Consider the following 20485-nt stretch of genomic DNA (forward strand, 5'->3'; position numbering starts at 1 on the left):
GGGGAAGAAAACCAGTCTAAGGCAGGGGTGGTTCCTTGTTTTCCATGGTAGAGATCCTCTTTTAGTTTGTTTAAGGTTTGGATATTTTGCTTCACCAGACCTGACTCATTGATGTAATAGCAGCATTCTTCTTGGAGGAATATGCATATCCTTCCTTTTTCAGCTGTTAGCAGGTCTAAGGCCCATCGATTTTGAAGAGTTACCTAGGCTAGTGAGGTAAGCTGTCATTGTAGAGAGGAAAGGGATTCTGATGTCGATTCCAGGGCTATATGTAGTTGAATCTCAAAGTTTTGAGAGGTTAAAATACCATGTCCCAGTGCCCCTCCCACTACAGTTGAGGCTGTGACTGAGGCAGTTAGGCTGATGTCTACCAGGATGGGAAGAAAGGCAGCCCTTTTGGAGTGAGGAGAGGGCAGTAACCAAGTTAGCTCAGACTTCCCATAAAGGGTTAATTGAGGAACAGTAGTTACCAGGAAACATGGTCCTGGGGCACTGGAGTTAAGGGACTTGGTAAGAGTTCCATTACACCAGAAATATTGTCCTTTGGGGGCATAGGTTGTGTTGTGGATAGTGATGATAGTTTGGCATCTATTATGAAGTTGTGTCTGATTTGCAGTTGTGTGTGTAAGATAGCAGGTATTAAGGGAGTAGGGAAGGTTTTTGGGCTTTGGTTCCCAGAGGGGGATGTTCTTTAAAGGAGTATGGCGGGAATCAGGGTTATGATTATGTATTTGGGTTAGATTTATAGGGACAGCTGCCAATAGTGGCTTATTTAATGATGCATAGAGGAAACAGTGGGTTACATTAGGGAGTATTTGCGTTTGGTTGAGGAAAAGTAAGGTTTGTTGGAAGATTTGGAGCCACATAAGAGAGGCTGGTGAGGCAGAGGTTTGGGCAAAGTAGCTGGAGAGGCTTTGCTAAGCTCGCAAAGTGTCAATGGACACCTGGGTAAGTGGAGGATTAGTGAGGACATATTCTTGGTGTATTTCAATGGTTCCTATAGGGTATTGGAGAGTGGGGAGCTGATGCTAAATTTGTGCAGAACTTTTAATTAGTTGATTATTACTATTTGGAATTGGATAGAAGTGATAGTAGTCTATGAGGAGTGTAATTAAAAGCTCTGAATTTTGCATGTGAATGTGATTGAAAAGTGAAGTTGATGGTTAAGCATTTCTCTAGAAGGAGAAAGCAAGAGGGTAAAACATGAAGTGTATCACATAGTGAACCCTTTTGTGGATGATGACTGTGGTTAATATTACATATATATGAGTCTTCTTCCATGAGCTAGCATAAATGCATGTCATTATTATATACAAGTTGTTAGAAATAGGCTGACAAATGGGAAAATATCTGTGGGCTATAGTTATGTAACTATATTTTAATATTCTTCCATCAATTTTGACCTTACCAATGCTAATTGCCAATATTAAGGGGGTATAAAAGTTATGGAGATTTTCTTTTGAGGTAATGGAAATGTTCTGAAATTGATCATGATGATAAATACAAAATTATTTTTTATATTCTGTGAGCCTCCGATTGTACACTTTTAATGGATTTTATGGGGTTTCAATATATCTCAGTTAAACTGCTTAAATAATGCAGAAGTAATCACAGAAAAAAATGATTAACTTGACTACTTAAAAGAAAAGTGCTGAAAAGGAACAGTCAACAAGTGAAAAGACAATTGAAGTTTTGACACAATTTTTCTGAAATATGGCAAAGGGATAATATCCCTAATATATAAATTATTTTGAAAATGAGTGGGTAAAAACCTTACAGAGACATGAGAAAAAAAAAGAAAATTTGTACACACATATATGAATACACATACAAATTACAGAAACATATGAGAAACACTCTAACTTATCAATGAAAATGCTTGGATTAAAACCACTCTGAAATACCATTCTCACATATAAGTAAGCCAAAATTTAAGATATTCTATTACTGGTAAGGAGAAAATAGACATTTCAAACATTGCAATTAGAATGTGAGGTTACCACAATATACTAAAACTTACCGGACACAGGAAGTCACTATTCAGAAAAAAAAAAACATCATACCTGTAAATTCTACATTAAAAAAATACCAAATTAACAATAATCATATCACCTTAAAACCTTAGACAGAGCACAAATTCAAACCAAAGCAAGGAGAAGAAGGGAAAAATAATTAGGACAGAAAGAAACAAAGTAGGAAGAGAAATAACAGAGAACCAGCAAAAGCAAACATTTATTCCTGGAAGAACTCAAGAAAATGTAGATGATTTCAGTTGGGTTGATCAGAATAAAAAAGAGAGGAGTTATAAATGAATAAATCAGGAACAGAAAGAGAGATGAGATATTACTACCGACCTCACCACATAAATAGTATTATAATGGGACAGAACAATGGAACCAAAGTGAGATAAATTAGATTAGACTAATAGATTACAAGAAAGAAGAAACTACCCAAGCTGAACCAATAAAAAAGGGAAATCTTAAAGATCAGTAACAAGTAGAGATGAGTTATTAAGTTTAGAATATTTCCAAAATAAAAGCTTTCCACTAGATGGCTTCATCAGTGAGTTCTATATACAAAACCTTCAAAATATTTTCTAAAGAACAGAAGAAGGGAAACTTACAAACTTATTACTTTAGGCTGCAATTTGGAAATTCCTCAAAACGTTTATTTTTGAGGAATTTATCTCAAATTCCTTTATCTGAGTAGCAGTTCTTTTAGGTATATATAGGAGAAATGAAAAAGTATTTCCATATGTCTTGCAAATGAATATAAATTTTATTCACAATATCCTAAAAGTGTAAACAACCCAAACAACTATCCATGGAGGACTGAAAAAACAAAATGTGGCATATATATATATGTATATATATATATATATATATATATATACATATATATATACAATGGAATATTACTTAGCTATAAGTAAGATTCTTCAACAAAAGCTTTAGAAATATTCTAAACTTACTAACTCATCTATTTACTTATTATTGATCTGATAAAGGAAGATCTGAAAGGCCAAAGGCAAAAACAGGAGAGGCATTTGGCATAGTGCCAAGAAATGAAGTTTCATTAAGGGTAACTAAAAGAACAAATGCAAAACCCAAAAGTACTGTATCTTCAATATGCAACCCTACTCTTTAATTCCTATAAGAGTCAGAATACAATATAATGTAAAAAAAGGAAGTATTTCTTGATAATGGAATGAAATATTGAGATAATGTGGAACCAAAGTAACATAAAGAGGGGAACAGAGGGATATGGGGACAGAGAAGATGTATGCTATTTAACCTAAGTTGGTATATTTGCAAATTAGTAGGATATAGGTGTGGATTGTGTAATATAAACCTTGGAGAGCACAAAGAAAGTAAAAATATTCAGAAACAGAAATGAGAAAGGTATCTATCTGATAAGAGATGCATCCCAAGTCAGTTTTATCGCAGATATACAAGGATGGTTCAACACTAGAAAAGCAATTAATGCAATGTACCACAATAACAAAAAAGGAAAACTACATGATCCTTTTGATTGATGGCAAAAAGGCATTTGACAAAATTCAGCTATCTTTCTTCATTTTTAATTTTAGAAATTTTTTATCTAATATATTACTATAGTTTCCTATTGTTTTGTTTTGTTTTTACATTTTTGCTGTAAACAGTATATACATGAAGAAAAGAAGAAAAAAACAATACTTTTCAAATCACACTTCGACAAACAGTTATAGAACAGTTCCAGAGTTTGTCATGCTCTACATGCCCTCAACTCAGATTTTTCTTTAGAGTTGGTCCAAAACACTGGCAACTTTATCAGAGTCATAGTAATGTAATCATACACTACCTGTCCATTTGTGTCTGATTTATTTCATTCAGCATTATTTCTTCAAGGTTATCTATGTTGTTCTATATTTCAGGATATCATTTCATCTTCATGCTGCATAATCTTCTATTGTATTTACATACAAAATTTTGTTTATCCACTCATTTTTTGATGGGCACCTGGGTTGTTTCCATCTCTTGGAAATTTGACTAGTGCTGCTATGAACATCAGTGTGCAAATGTCTGTTAATGACATTTCCCTCAACTCTTCTGGGTATATACAAAGTACTGGTATTGCCAGGTGCATTATTTAGGGTTCTCTAGAGAAACATATTCAACAGGAAATATTTGTAAATATAAAATTTACAAAAGTGCCTCACATTACCATGGGAATGTAGAGTACAAAATCTGTAGGGCAGACTGTGAAGCTGATGGTTCCAGTGGAGTGTCTGGATGAACTCCACAGGAGAGTTCTCTAAGCCAAAGCAGGAAGAGAACCTGTCTCTTCTGAATCCTCCTTAAAAAACTTATGGTGATTAGATTAAGCATCACTCATTGCAGAAGACACTCCCCTTGGCTGATTACAAATGGAAGCAGCTGTGGATGCAACTGATGGGATCATGATCTAATTCTATAAAGTGACCTCAGACCAGCCAAACTGGTCAACTGAACAGACTAGCACTTGCCCAACCAGACAAACAGGGGTCACCACTTGACCAAACTGACACATGAACCTGACCATGACACTGGGTCATAGAGCAATTCAATATTTAGTTTTCTAAGGAATCACCAAACTGACTTCCAGCAGCTGATCCATTTTACATTCCCACTGACAGTGAAAAAAGTGTCCCAATTTCTTTGCATCCTCTCCATCATTTATAGTTTCCTGCTTTTTTATTTTTAGCAGGAAAAAGACATTCTTATAGGTGTGAGGTGATAGTTCATTGACATCTTAATTCCATTTTCCCCATAAACAATGAGAATGAGCAGCTCTACATGTGTTTTTTTAACCATTTGTATTTGCTCTTCAGAAAAGTGCCTTTTCATTTCCTCTGTTCAATTTTATAATTGGGTTGTCTGTTCTTTTGTTGTTGAGCTGTGTAATTCTTCATGTACACAGGGTATCAAGCCTTTATCTGATATGGGGTTTTCAAATATTTTCTTCCATTGAGTTGGCTTCTTCTTCATCTTTTTAACAAAATTCTTTGAGGCATAGAAGCTCTTGATCATAAGAAGTTTCCATTTGTCTATTTTTCTTTCACAGTCTGTGCTTTAGGTGTAAATTTAAGAAGGTAACTCCTATTACTAGATTTTGAAGATGTTTCCCTATATACTGGCTCTGACATTTAGGTTTTTGATCAATCTTGAATTAATTTTTGTATAAGGTGCAAGGTAAGAGTTCACTTTCATTATTTTGGCTATTGATATCCAGTTCTCCCATTCCCACTCATTGTGAAGACTATTCTGTCCTAATTCAGTAGATTTGGGGGCTTATTAAACAATAAATGTCCATAAATTTGATAGCCACTCTCTGCACACTTGATTCTATTCCCCTGTTCAATCTTTTTATCTTTGTGCCAGTACCATGGTGTTTTGACCAATGTGGCTTTATAGTAAGCTTTAATGTCAGGAAGTGATAGACTGCCCAGTTTGCTCTTCTTTTTTTAGATTACATTTAGCTATTTAAGGTCTCATTACCTTCCATAATAATTGATAGCCAGATTTTCCAGGACCTCAAAGTAGGTTCCTGAGATTTTTACTGGTATTGCATTGAATCTATAGATCAGTTTGGGTATAATTTGGTAGAAACCCAAATATCTTTAACCTTCTTGCCATGAGTATGGAATATCTTTCTATCTGTTTGTTTTTTTTAAATTTCTTTTAGCAAATTTTTGTAACTTTTTGTGCCTCAGTCCTTGGAATCCCTGGTTAGGCTTATTCCTAGAGACCCAAGTGTTCTGGTTGCTATTCCAAATGGATTTTTTTCCTTTATGTTATCTCAGATAGGTCATTGCTGGTGTATAGAAGCTTTACTGATTTTTTAAAATTAATCTTGTGTCCTGCCACTTTACTGAATGTTTTAGCCCAATTAGTTTTGCTGTAGGTTTCTTAGAGTTTTCTAATTATATGATCACATCATTTGCAAATAATGAAAGTTTTACTTCTTTGGATGCTTTTATGTCTTTCCCCCGTGTAATTGTTCCAACTAGTACTTCTAATTTAATGTTAAACAGAAGTGGTGACGATAGGTATCCTTGTTTCATCCCTGAACTCAAGGGAAATTATTTCAATTTCTCACCATTGAATATTATGCTGACCATGGATTTTTCATATGTGCCCTTTATGATGCTGAGAAGGTTTTACTTTGATTTCTACCTTTTTACGTGTTTTTATCAGAAAATAATGATGGATTTTGTCAAATACTTTTTCAGCATCAACCTGTATAATCACATGACTTTCCCTTTCAGTTTGTTAATGTGCTGTATTACATAGATTAATTTTCTTATGTTGTACCACCCCTGCATTCCTCAAGTGAATCCCACTTGATTATGATGTATAATTCTTTTAATGTGGTATTATATATTACTTGCAAGTATTTTTGTTAAGAATACTCACATCTATATTCATTATGGAGATTGGCCTGCAGTTTTCTTTTCTTGTATCATCTCTATCTGATTTTAGTATTAGAGTGAGGCTAGCTTTATAAAATGGGTTAGGTAGAATTTCTTTTTCTTCTATTTTTTGAAGAGTTTGAATGGAATTAGCATTAGTTCTTTTTGAAATGTTTTCTCTTCTGAAAAAATGATCTGATCCTGGGCCTTTATTTTGGGGGAGCAGATTTTTGATGACTGATTGGATTTCTTTACTTGTAATTGGTTTGTTGAGATCTTCTGTTTCTTCTTGAATTACTGTGAGTAATTTAGTGTTTCTAGGAATTTGTCCATTTCATCCAAGTTGTCTGGTATTTGCACAAACAGTTCATAATATTCTCTTGTGATTTTTAAAATTTGTTCATGATTTATGGTAATGACCTTCTATATTTCTGATTCTGTTTATTTGTGTCCTCTCTCTTTTATTTTTTGTTGGTCTAGCTAAGGTAACATCAATTTTATTGATTTTCTCAAAAAACCAACTTTTAGTTTTCTTGATTCTTTCTATTGTTTTATTATTCTCCATTTTACTTATTTCTGCTTCAGTCTTTATTTTTTCTCTTCTTATGTTTGCATTGGATGTAGTTTGCTGCTCTTTCTCTAAATTCTCCAGATGAGTCATTAAATGCTCAAATTTTGCTCACTCTTTTCTTTTAATACAAATATTTAGGGTAATACATTTCCCTCTCAGCACTGCCTGTGCTACAGCTCAAAGTTTAATATGTTGTATTCTCATTACCATTCATCTCTAGATATTTACCAACTTCTCTAGCAATTTCTTTCTTGACCCACTCATTATTTAAGAATGTTTTGTGTTGTTTAATCTCCATACATCTGGCTGTTTGGTGATTATTAATTTCCAGCTTTGTTCTATTGTGATCAAGGAAAGTGCTTCAGATAATTTCAATCTTTTTGAATTTATAGACTCAGTTTGTGTCCCAGCATATGATCAGTCCTGGAGAATATTCCATGTATGTTAGAGAAGAATGTATATTCTGGTGTTTTGAGATGTAATGATACATATATATATATTATATATATATGTATATATATATATATATATATGTATACATATGTATATATATGTATCATACATATATATTATATATATATGTATGTGTTTTTATATATTAGATCTAATTCATTTATCCCATTGTTTACATTCTCTGCTCCCTTTTTCATCCTCTGTGTGGTTATTCTATCTATAGTGAAAATTGATGTTTTAAAGCTTCTGATTATTACTGTAACTATGTTTGTTGGTCCCTTCAATTTTTTCCAATATGTTGGGAGCATGCACACTTATGATTGCTATTTCTTCCTGATGAATTGTTGATTTTATTAGTATGTAGAATCCTTCAGTGTCTCTTATGATGTCTTTACATTTAAATGTTATTTTATCTGATATTAGTATAGATAATCCTTCTTTCTTTTGGCTATAGCTTGCATAGAGGATTTTTTTCCACGTCTTCACATTCAATCTAACTTATCCTTGAATCTAAGTCCACCTCTTGTAAATAGCATATCATGGATTATGTTTTTTGATCCATTCTGTAAGTCTGTATCTTTAAATTTAGTGAATTTAGTCCATTAACATTCAAAGTAATTACTGTAAAAGTGGCTCTTGACTCTACCATCTTATCTTTAGTTTTTATCTGTCTGATCTATATATTATTTTCCTTCTCTCTTTCTTTTCCTTTAAACTACTTTTACTATATTCTTTAATTCTGTGTCCTCCCCCATACCTCCCTGTCCTGCCTTTTTTTTAATCAGCTGGCAGAGTTCCTTTTAGTATTTCTTGTAGTGCTTGCTTGCTAGTTCTCTCAATTTTCATTTGTCTTTGAAAATTTTAATGTCTCCCTCAACTTTGAAGGATAACTTGGCTGGATAAAGAAAGTTTGGTTGAAATGTCTTCTCATTCAGGATATTAAAATTATCATTCCACTGTTTCCTTCTTTCTGTGGTTCTTATTGAGTAGTCTGAAGTCAGTCTATGGGTTTTCCCTTGTATGTAGTACATAGCTTTTCTCATGCTGCTTTCAGGACTTTCTGTTTCTCTTCAACACCTGACAGTCTAATTAGCATGTGTCTTGGAGATGGCCTATTCACATTTATATTCTATTTGGAGCTTGCTGGGCCTCTTTGATTTGCATATTCATGTCTCTTATAAGGATTGGGAAGTTTCCTCTGATTATAACTTTAATTGGCTCTCCCAACCCTTCATTTTTCTCTTTTCCTTCTGGGACACCAATCATTTTTATATTTGTGTGCCTCTGGTTGTCCATCATTTCCCTAAGATCCAGTTGCATTTTTTCCAACTTTCTTACATTTATTCTTTTGTGCACTTAAATTCTGGTGATTATTAATTTCCAGCTTTATTCTGTTGTGATCAGAGAAAGTACTTTGGATAGTTTCAATCTCATTAAATTTATAGAGACTCAGTTTGTGTCCCAGCATATGATCTATCCTGGAGAACATTCCATGTGTGTTAGCTCATTTAATCTTCCTTCTCCTTCTTCAAATCTGCTATAATGCATCTCCTGTATAATTTTACCTTTATCTACTGTATCTTTCATTTCTATGAGACCTTCTATTTTTCATTCAACCTTCCATATTCTTTATGTTCTTTTAGTGTCTACTAATATACTTTATTTCTTTATAAAAAGTCCTTGAGTAGTTGTTACATATTCTGTGTTTCTTCTGAAATTTTGATTTGGTCATTTGTTGGACCATTTCTGCCTGTATCTTCATGTGCTCTGTGATTTTCTGCTGTTTCAGAGCATTTGATTATCTTGATATGGCTATTTTGCAAGTACTTTCTTTCATTCTTCTAAAGTTTTATATTTTCTTAGTTTTGTTGATTGTTTCCTTTTGGACTTTTTTTTGGTTATTCTTCACCAAATCAAAGTCCAAATCTTATGTAATGGATACAGTTCAACTTAAAAGTCTATCAGAAGTAAGGGTGGGGTGCACAGGTAATCCAATGGAAGAATGGCTGGCCATCTTGCATGATATCTAGGCTAACTTCCAGCACCTTGGGACTTACAGTCCTGGACATTTTCTCCCCATCTCCTATTTTGCTTCATGGGGCAAGAGTGAACTCACTCTACCCCATTCTGCCATCTTCAGTATCCCTTCCTTGTAGAAACACTTTATAAGTAGGAACTGAAGAAAACTTCCTCAAAATGATAAAAGACATATTTAAAAACCCACAGTTATCACCAAACCCAATGGTGAGAGTTTGAAAGCTTTCCCTACAAGATTGGAACAATACAAGATTGCCCACTGTCACCACCTCTATTCATCACTGATTATCCTAGAAGTTCTATCTAGAGCCAGTTAGTTTAAAAAAAATTTTTTTAAAGGCACTCAAATTCGAAATGAAGAAGTAAACCTGGCTTTATTTGCAAATGATATGATTCTATATTTATAAAATCCTAAAAAAACAGCAAGGCTACTTGTGCTGACAAAAAAAAGTAGCAGGATACAAGATCAATATGCAGATATCAGTGGTTGTTCTATACTGAAGTAATGATCTATCTTAGTTGTCAAGACTAGCCTAATTGATCTAAAAATTCAAGGGCATCTCAATCAAAATTCCAACAGACTATTTTTCATAAATGTAAAAAATAATCATCAATTTTATTTTGAAGGGTAAAGCCTCAAATAGCTTAAAAAAACAACTTGAAAAAGAAGAATTAAATGTCAGGTACCAAGCTTCCTGAATTTAAAGCATATTATAAATTCACAATGGTTAAAATAGCATGTTCCTGGCATAAAGTTAGACATTTTAACCATTGGAAATGAATTGAGAATTCAGAAATAGATCCTCATATTTCATGATTTCAACTGGGACAGAACAGTCTGTTCAATACAAGGTGTTGGGAGAATGGGATATCCATAACCTAAATAATGAAGGAGGAGACCTGTCTCACACACTCTAAAGAATTAACTCAAAATGGATCAAATCCCTAAATATAAGAACGAATAGTGGAGAGAAAGACAGTGATATTGGAGGGTGTGGAATTTAGTTAACCCTGTAGAGCAGCTAGTAAATAGCCAGGAACTGTCTGGAACAACTTTGGGAGGGCATTTGTGACTGGAAATACATCCTACACATGATCTGGAATGTGTGGAGAGGGGGAGATCATGGAGCAGAACTTAGATTTATTTTAGTAAGTCTCTCATACTGTGGAGGCTGGAGCTCCTTCCCAAATGTTTTGGAGACACTTCCCCATGGGAGAGAGAAGCAGTCTCTTCTAGGATCAAGAGAAGTTAACTCAATCAAGTTCCAATTGTGGTTTTGATTAAAAGTTGGACCACTTAATACAAATTCTGTGCATATATTGACTCAGAGCAAAGAGGAAAGGAACCCAGAATTCTTTCCTGTCAAAGAGGAAGGAGTGTTGATAGGAAAAAAACAGAACTTTTGGAGTCAGATGAGCTCAGAATAATGAAAATGCTGTGCCCAAAAAAAAAGGCTACAAAAAGTAGCTACTAACTTTGGCTTTTAATTGGCAAGTCTTGGGGCTAAAGACCAGTGCTGAAGGTACCTTTTATATTTTTAAAATATTTGTAAACTATTTTTTAGGAGCCCATAAGAAAGTCTCTACCATGACCCTGGCAGGGACAAGGTCTGCTGAGAATTAAAAGACTGACAAAAGGTAAGAAACTGGGTCTCACCCTCAGGGAATCTTCATACTAGTTACACTCTCCTCCTAAAATCTGAGCCTGCCTTGTCTGGGAAAATCTGATTGGGGTCAATCATATCTGAGTGAATTCTTCTCAAAAATATGTTCCATATTGTCAGGGTAAGAACCAGAAAAATTCTGATCAGTTAAACAGAAGCTATGATAGGGGTATCAAATAAGTTGAACTAAATGTCCAAGAACAGAAAACAAAGCTAAGCAACATGAAAATGAGAGAAAAAGACCCCCAGAATAAATTAATCAAGGAAATCAATACCTAGAAAAGAATTTTAAAAAATCATGTCATACCACAGAGCATGAAGATATGGCCCAATCAAAGGAACAAACTCAAATGAGATGCAGAAATTGAAACAACAAATTCAACATGTTCAAGCAAGCATGCTAAATCAAATCAACAGGTTGGAAGAAGATATGGCAAAACAGATGAAGTATATAAAATAGACATTGGATGGCCATAAAGAAAAACTGGAAATCTTTAAAAAGTAAATAACAGAATCTATAAGAATTGTACTGGTTTGAAACTGTTATGTACCCCAGAAAAGCTATGCTTTTTAAATCCAATCTTGTGGATGTATTGGTCAAACCAGCATGGTATTTGCATAAAGACAGTAGTGTCCAATGGAATTGAATTGAGTGTTCAGAAATGGACTTACTCATCAACATCAAAAATTGGTCTTTGATAAGGCAGAACTGGACAGAGGAGCCAACTCAACGAATGGTACTTGGAGACTGGCTATCCATATAAGAAGAATGTAGGGGGCTCTATATCACACTTTATACAAAAAAATTATTAAAAATAGATAAAAAAAAACCAAAAACATTAGCACCAAGACCAAAAAACTTTAGAAGAAAATGTATGGAAAATCTCAAAATATCTTGTGATAAGGGCTGGTTATCTAGACTTTATGCCCCAAGCATGACCAATATCAGGTAATGATTTAATATCCTATATATATAAAGAGAACCAGAAACTCAACAGAAAGATAAATAATCCGAATGGAAAATGGGCAAAAGACATAGACTGTTTCCAACAGAGAAATACAATTGGCTCAAAAACATATAAGGAAAAGATGCTCAATTTCACTTCTGATTAGAGAACTGCAAATCAAAACCACCATGAGATATCATCTCATTTCCTACTAGAATGGCATTAACAACAACAACAACACAGAGAACTAAAAATGCTGGAGAGGATGTGGAAAAAGTGATACAGTTACTCATTTTTATTGGGAATGTAGAACAGTGCAAATGCTCTGGAAGACAGTTTGGCAGCTTTTGAGGAAGCTAAGTATAGAATCGACACACGATTCAGCAATTCCATTAAAGTATATGTGTATATATATATACAGTGTGTATGTGTGTGTATATACATAAGCAGTGTATGTGTGTGTGTATATATATATATTATACATATATATATATAATATATATATATACATGCATATATATAAAATGTAAAAGATCAGGTATTTGTTCACAATGTTTGTAGTGGTATTATTCACAAACACCAAGAGATAGAAACAGCCCAAACATCCATCAATGGACTATTGGATTAATAGACTGTGGTATATACATACAATGGAATATTATGCAGCTGTAAGATGGAAGAAAATCATAATGCATGCAAAGACATGGATAAACCCTGAGGACACTATATTGAGCAAAATTAGCCAAAAAAAAAGGGCAAATACTGTTTGGTCTCACTAATATGAACTATCTATAATCAGCATTTTCTCAGAGTAAAAGTTGAGAAAAATGTTAACAGGAGATACAAAGAGGATTGATATTCATCATTTGATGGTGAAGGAATACAGAGTGTTCAATATTGTTGATTGTAAAGATCCAGAAAATGATAGCACAATATCCTAAGTATAATTTAAAAAGCTAAGTGAGAGTATGATTGAAAGAGGAAATCTAGGGTCATGCATGACACCAGAAGGAAAAGGGAGGATAAAACCTGGAACTATTATTTAGCAAAGCCTAGAGTGGACAAAGATAATGATTAAATGTACAGATGTGAGCAGGTTTTTACATGAGGGAGATCAAATGAATGTTAACATTGTGAGGTGATGAAAATGAGATGGTATATGGAAAAAATATATAATTATGCAAATTAGGACCTTTATAGTTAACAGCAACTTTTAATATACTTCCACTAATTGTAACAAAGGCAATATACCAAGGCTAACCATCAATAAGAGGGGGGTGTATGAGAGGGGCATGGGAATCTTGTCCTTGTTTTTATTGTTTCTTCTTTTATTATTATTCTTTCTATTCATGTTACCAAACAAAGGTCATGCATTCTTCCACCCAATACACTCAATAACCAATTCCTGAGACACTAGGCTTTCAAAGAGAGAAAGAATTTATTACTATATTGTGTAGTAGGAAAGCAGACAGCCTGACAGTCCAAAATATGTCTCCCTATTTAGGGGACTCAAGATTTTTAAGGCATTTAGGGGATTCAAGATTTTTAAGGATTCTAGCAAGGGAAGATGAGGTCATTTTGGATAGTAAATTCAAAGCAAAAAAGAAAATAGTGTTAACATAAGTTGAAAGGAGGGGAGGCAGAACTATCTATCTTTCAATGGCAGAGCCTAGCAGAAATGATTTACAAATGTAAGCGACTGAGGCTAGCTAATGATTATCTTCCTTAGCATTAGGGCAATTAAGAAAATAACCAGATAAAGAGGCTTAACAGTTCTCACAGTCACCAGATTAAATATAAGGGCTTTACAATCTTTCTAGATGTCCAAACAGCTTAACTATAGTTTAAGGTTTCCCAGGTATATTTTATCAATTCCAAAAGGAAAAGGAGTTGATAAAATATAAAATATATATATATATATATATATATATAAGGAGTTGACAAAAAGAATATTTGAGGAATGTTCTCATACAGATTATGACAGTGAATAAATAACTATGTGATTATACCAGGAGCCATTAATTGGTTACTTAAGACAGATTGTATGGTGTGTGAATAAAACTGTTTAAAAATAAACAGAAAGCTACAAGTACTGGAGAAAATGTAGAGAAGTAGATGTACCTATTCACTGTTGGTTGGGAAATAGAATGGTGCACCATCTCCAGAGGATAGGGTGGTGGTTCATAGGAGGCTAAATACAGGGTTGACACATGATCCTACAACAACATTTTTAGGTATATAAGTGGAAGAACTGAAAGTAGAGACATGAATGGACATTTGCACAAGGGTGTTTATGGCAGTAATATTAATGGTTTGTAATTGATGGAAGTGGCTTGAGGGCACATCAACTGATGAATGGAAGGGTGAATTTCCTTGTAAGAAAGAAACTCAATTGAAAGTTAGCTGCCTTTCCTCTGAAGAACTATGCATTAATTGAATAAATCCTCTTTTATTAAAAGCCAATCTGAAGCAGTGCATGGGTAGTTTATTGGTTAGAATGCCTACCTTCCATGCAGGAGACCTGGGTTCAATTCCTGGACCATTCACCCCCCCTAAAAATATTGAAAAAAATCCATGTCTTTTTTTCTTCTTCTACATGCTCAGGCTCTGGGAATCAAACCTAGGTCTCTGGCATGGCAGGCAAGACTTCTGCCACTGAGCCACCTTTGCACTGCCCACAAAAGCCAGGTCTTGTAATTCTGATTCAATTTTGCTTAGGATGGAAGTTTCAATTAGATTGTTTCCATGGGGACTGACCTTTTGATTAGATTACTTCTGAGGAGACTTGATATTTTGATTAGATGATAATGTGAAAGCACCTATTCTTAGAAGGTAATGACTATTATACTGGAGTCCTTTCAAAGTGGAAACATTTTGGAGAAAGCTCAAACTCTTAGAGAATAGTTGCTTCAGAGCTGACAAGAACACAGACACTTGGAGATGCTTGGAATGCTTACAGAGAGAGGACATACCTAGGCACAGACATTTGGAGATGCAAAGCCCAGCAGATGTTGCCATGTGCTTTCCCATGAGCTGCTAGCAAGCCAGAATCCAGAGTTGTGCCCCAGAGAAGCTAAGTGAAGGCCACAGATGATTAGAGAGTAACTCACTGGCATCAGAAGCTGGAAGAAACCAACATGTAACAAGGACCAGAAAACACCACCCATGTGCCTTCCCATTTGATTCTTTCTTGAGTCAAAGAATATTTCTCTGGATGTCCTAGTTTGTACAGTTTTAAGACCTTAGAACTGAGAACTGATGTACTGGACTTCTGGAAGTATTAACAAACAAAAACACTAGGTATCCACTTACAGAATACACTATAAAAACAATATGCAGAACCATCTTCTCTGTCACCTTGCTGTGTTGGTTTTCTCCTGTGGGGTGTACAGGTTGCATAATTATGTCATGAAGGCAATTATTGGCAGGGCTGGTAGTGTGTGTGCAGAGGACCTTAAAAAGTGGCCAGTTTCCAGTGGCTGTGTGGGGTTGAAGTGCTGCCTAACGGCTCCACGGCAGCTGCAGCCAGCATGAAAGAGGATGAGGGAGAGTTTGGAGGTGCCTTTAATCTGAGATCACTGGTGGTTAGGCTTCCAAGAAACCCTCAACCCCCTGGGGGTGACCACAATCAGTGCGTGACCAAGCCAGGCAGTGCCACTCCTTGAACAGCACACTGAACGCATTGGTGGCAGAGCCAATGACTGAGAGCTTACTGGCGTGAGCACCTGGCCTCTCTATTATCTGTTCTGCTTCAGTATAGAGTTGGGCAACAAACTTTTTTACAGCACTTTGTTCCTTCTGGATCTGGAAGCTGGGCCCCTTGATGGGCCAATGGGTCGTGGTCATCTGGGTGCTGATCATGTACCTGGACCAGTGCATCAAGGACAGCATCCCCTGGCTGCAGCCTGTTCACTACCCATGATCAAGTTGGAGGTCTTCTACAACTCTGAGTACAGATGCCTTCCACCCACGCCATGTCTGCCACCTCCATCCCCATTTCCATGGTCTTCCCAATTTTGGGCTGTTGGCAGTATCTTTTTATATATGGACTGATTCTTATTTCCTTCTGGTGTTCTCTAGTATACCTAAGTAGAATTTATGTGGAAATGCACCTCATTCTGGATATTATCGCTGGAATTCTATATGCTATTTTAATCTTGGCTGCCTTCTATCCCTTTGTTGAGCTGATTGACAATTTTTTTTTTTTTTAAAGGAAAGACAGAGAGAAGGAAGGAAGGATAGAAGGAAGGAAGGAAGGAAGAAAGGGAAACATTTTTAAACATTTTCTTGTTTTTATTGTATTCTGTTTCTCCGTTTTTGTTACATGGGCTGGGGCCGGGAATCGAACCGAGGTCCTCCGGCATAGCAGGCAAGCACTTTGCCCGCTGAGCCACCGCGGCCCACCCTGATTGACAATTTTAACAAACTTAAAAATATGTTCCATTAATCATTATCAGGCTTCATTTGGCCTTTGGAATCTTTTCCTTCACCCTGATACCTGGTGTATATCCTGAGGAGACAGCTGAGATTCTAGCAAGTGGTGGCGGAATTGCATAGGGATCTCATGTTACTTATAACATGAGTCTAATATTAGATCCTTCTTTAGATATATTACCTTTACCTAAGCCACCATAACCATGACTCTGGAAAAGCCACATTGTGGATCTTCTTAAGAATGGTAATTGTACTAATCGTCAGATATCATGAAAAATAGCATCATTCCCTTAGACTTTAAAATCTTCAACATAACATGTCATGATGATCAAAAAGCAAGACAGCAGGTGGAAGTTCAACTTCATTATTGATACCTATGGAATTGCTGGCTTCTCCATCATATTTTTGATTCCTCAAATATTTTTCTTTATTAGCCTCTTTTGATAGAGAACTGTTGTTTATGAAAGAAGGAGGGTTTCAGTGATTGATATCTAAAAATGATCTTAGTTAAAAGCCAGATCAGAGGCAGGCTTTTGCAGGAATTTAACTTAATTATTTAAATAAATTTATAATAATCAGTTCATTTAATCATTGCATATCCAGTCATTGTTCTAGGTGAGTTGAGTTATTTCAGTACTGAGAAAAAAAATGTTCAGGTAATGTTTGAGGAGTTTTAGTGCTGTTATGGATTCAAGTTTTATATACTATATTAAGATATATAACATGTAATTGTATATCTAAGATATATTTTATATGAAATAATAAATCTGTTTTTAAAATGTTGGGATATATTATAGAAATAATAATTCATATTTCAACTTAATAGAGGTAGATTTTGTCAACTGATAAATTCTCATTTATTTACTTTGGGAACCATTCATTGTTCAATTGAATTGCATAATTACTAGATTTGTGTCCTACCACATATTGATTTTCTGCCTCTATTTACACTGCCATAACCTTTCACATTATCCATTATGTTGAACATGGGAGGTATTTTTACAGACCAAATTTTCAGAAAAATTAATTTTGGAAATTTTTAACTGTTTTTAGTTCAGTATGCTGTGTTGAACCTTATTTGCAACTGTTCTGGATATCAGTTTAATAATTCAAGCACTGAATATTTTACTTGCTAATTGTGCTTTCTGTGGTTGAATTAAGAAACGCCTCCTAGACTGATTTAACAATAGATAATAACTTTATTTTGCTACACATAACCAGAAAATATTTTTAAAACATGTATCAAGCTAATAGGGTTAGAACCTATTAGCTATTAGGGTTAAATCATCATTAACTCTTTAGCCTTATTTAGAAAGAAATGTGGAGTGAGCTAACTTCCTCACTAATTTATTGGAAAATATAATCGGAAATTATATATATGCATGTATATATAATTCCATTTTGTAGGTATTTTTCTGTACACTGTAAGTTACAGGAATAAGATAAATTTTTTGTACATTGTCTTGATTGTTTATATTGCAGCTAGATATTTCCAGTGAAAGGAAATGTAATTGAAGTTTATAGGTGGAACAATGCAAATGTTTCATATGTAAACAAATCATTTTTTCTAAGTTATTCAGAAGTGTTCAATACCTATTTATTAACTACTTAAGGTGAATTATAAAAGCTAAAAATAAGTATCAGTATTTTAGATCTTAATAGTTTTTCATCTTTTTATTATTTTCACAATGGAAAATTTAAGTATAGTATTAAATTACTCTTTATTTTGTCTGTGCCTTTATGTTTTCACATGTAATTGTAATGTGATTAATATTAAGTTTATTCATAGTAAATTTTTCATAAAGAAGAAAATGAATTTCCACAAATAACATCTGATATGGAATCACAGGTTTTAGTGCAATATCTATATGATTCTTCAGAATTAAGATTTGAAATGTTTCACCTTTAAGCAGTTTAACTATTTGAGCTCATATTTTTATAATTCTGATTGGGAATTTAGGGGCATGGTAATTTTTATCAGAACTAAATGATAATTTTAAGTAAGGCAACTAAATTTACCCCCTTTTCATATTACTTAAAAGAAACAAAGGCACATTCTGGCTAGGAAAAGATAATTTTTTGAGTAGAATAAAAGCATATGAACATTAATTTCAACTTTTAAAGTGCCATGATAAGTGAATTACAAAAACAGTCTGACAGAAACTCATTACAAGACAAATATAAAGCAATGCTACCACCAGCAAAAAATAACAGCTCATAGTAGGAAAATTGAAGATATGGCTCAGTCAAAGGTACAAATCAACAAATGAGATAGAAGAGTTGAAGCAACTAATTTAGGATGTCCAGACATGGAAAATCTCTTTAAAAAATCAAATCAATTAGTTCAGGGAGGATATAAAACAGGCAATAGGTGAAGAAAAAAAAGAAATAGAAAGTCTGAAAAAACAAATCACAGAACTTATGGGAATGACTGGCAAGGTAAAAGATGAAAAAACACAATGGAAAACTACAATGTTAGATTTCAAGAGACAGAAGAAAGGATTGGTGAACTGGAGAATGGGACATCTGAAATCCAACACCTAAAAGAAATATAGGAAAAAGAATAGAAAAATACAAGCAGGCACTCAGGAAATTGAATGACAAGATGAAGTACATAAAAATATGTGTTGTGAGTGTCTCAGAAGGAAAAGAGAAGGGAAAATCAGGAGAAAGACTAATGGAGGAAATTATCACCAAAAATTTCCCAACTCTTGTGAAAGATTTAAAATTACAGATCCAAGAAGTGCAGCATATCCCAAAAAGAATAGTTCCAAACAGACATACTTCAAAACACTTACTAATCAAACTGTCAAATGTCAAAGAGAAAGGAAAAATTTTGAAAGCAGCAAGAGAAAAGCAATCCATCACATACAAGGGAAGCCCAATAAGACTATGCATAGATTTCTCAGCAGAAATGATGTGGGCAAGAAGACAGTGGTATGATATATTTAATATTCTAAAAGAGAAAAATTGCCAACCAAGAATTCTATATCCAGAAAAATTGTCTTTCAAAAATGAGGGGGAAATTAAAATATTTTTAGACCAAAAAAAAATCACTGAGAGAATTTGTGACCTGGAGACTGGCTGTAGCAAGAAATACTAAAGGGAGCACTAAAGGCAGATATAAAAAGACAGGAGAGAGAGGTGTGTAGAAGATGTAGAAATGAAGACTATCAGTAAAGGTAAAAAGAGAAAAAAAATTAGATACAACACATATAATCCAAAAGGCAAAAAGATAGAAGAAAGTAATACTCTTAAAGTTATAATACTAAATGTTAATGGATTAAGCTCACCAATCAAAAGACATAGGCTGACAGAACGGATTAAAAAACAAGACTCATCTATATGCTGTCTATAGGAGAGACATTTTAGAACCAAAGACAAATAAGGTGAAAGTGAAAGTTTAAGTAAAGATATTTTATGCAAACAAGAATCCGGAAACAGCAAGAGTAGCTATACTAATATGCAACAAATTAGACTTAAATATAAAACAATTAAAAGATACAAAGAAGGACACTATGTATTAATAAAAGGAAAAAATCAACAAGAATACATAGCAATCATAAATATTTATGCACTGAGCCAGAGTGCTCCATGGAGTGTTCCGTGTTGAAGCAAACATGGAAAATAGAAATAGCTATGTCTACCATAGTGGTTGGAGCCCCCAATTTCCCCATTCTCATCAATGGATAGAACATCTAGACAAAGAATCAGTAACAAAACAAAGAATTTGAATAATACAGTGAACAAACTAGAGTTAACAGACATTTTTAAACATTACACCCACCACAGAAGGATACACATTTTTCTCAAGAGCTCATGGATCATTCTCAAGGATAGACCAAATGCTGAGGTAGAAAGCAAGTCTTAATAAATGTGAAAAGATTGAAAAATATAAAACACCTTCTCATATTATAAAGGCATGAAGTTGGAAATCAACAACATGCAG

At 34.2% G+C, this 20485-nt stretch overlaps 1 pseudogene; it reads left to right on the top strand.

The window, feature by feature from the left end:
* LOC143672518 (sphingosine-1-phosphate phosphatase 1 pseudogene) overlaps positions 1–16980 on the top strand; it is a 30278-nt pseudogene extending 13298 nt beyond the window's left edge.
* Positions 16981–20485: the final 3505 nt, after the last annotated feature.

The sequence above is a fragment of the Tamandua tetradactyla genome, chromosome Y (assembly GCF_023851605.1).
Source record: "Tamandua tetradactyla isolate mTamTet1 chromosome Y, mTamTet1.pri, whole genome shotgun sequence".
In the NCBI taxonomy this organism is placed as follows: domain Eukaryota; kingdom Metazoa; phylum Chordata; class Mammalia; order Pilosa; family Myrmecophagidae; genus Tamandua; species Tamandua tetradactyla.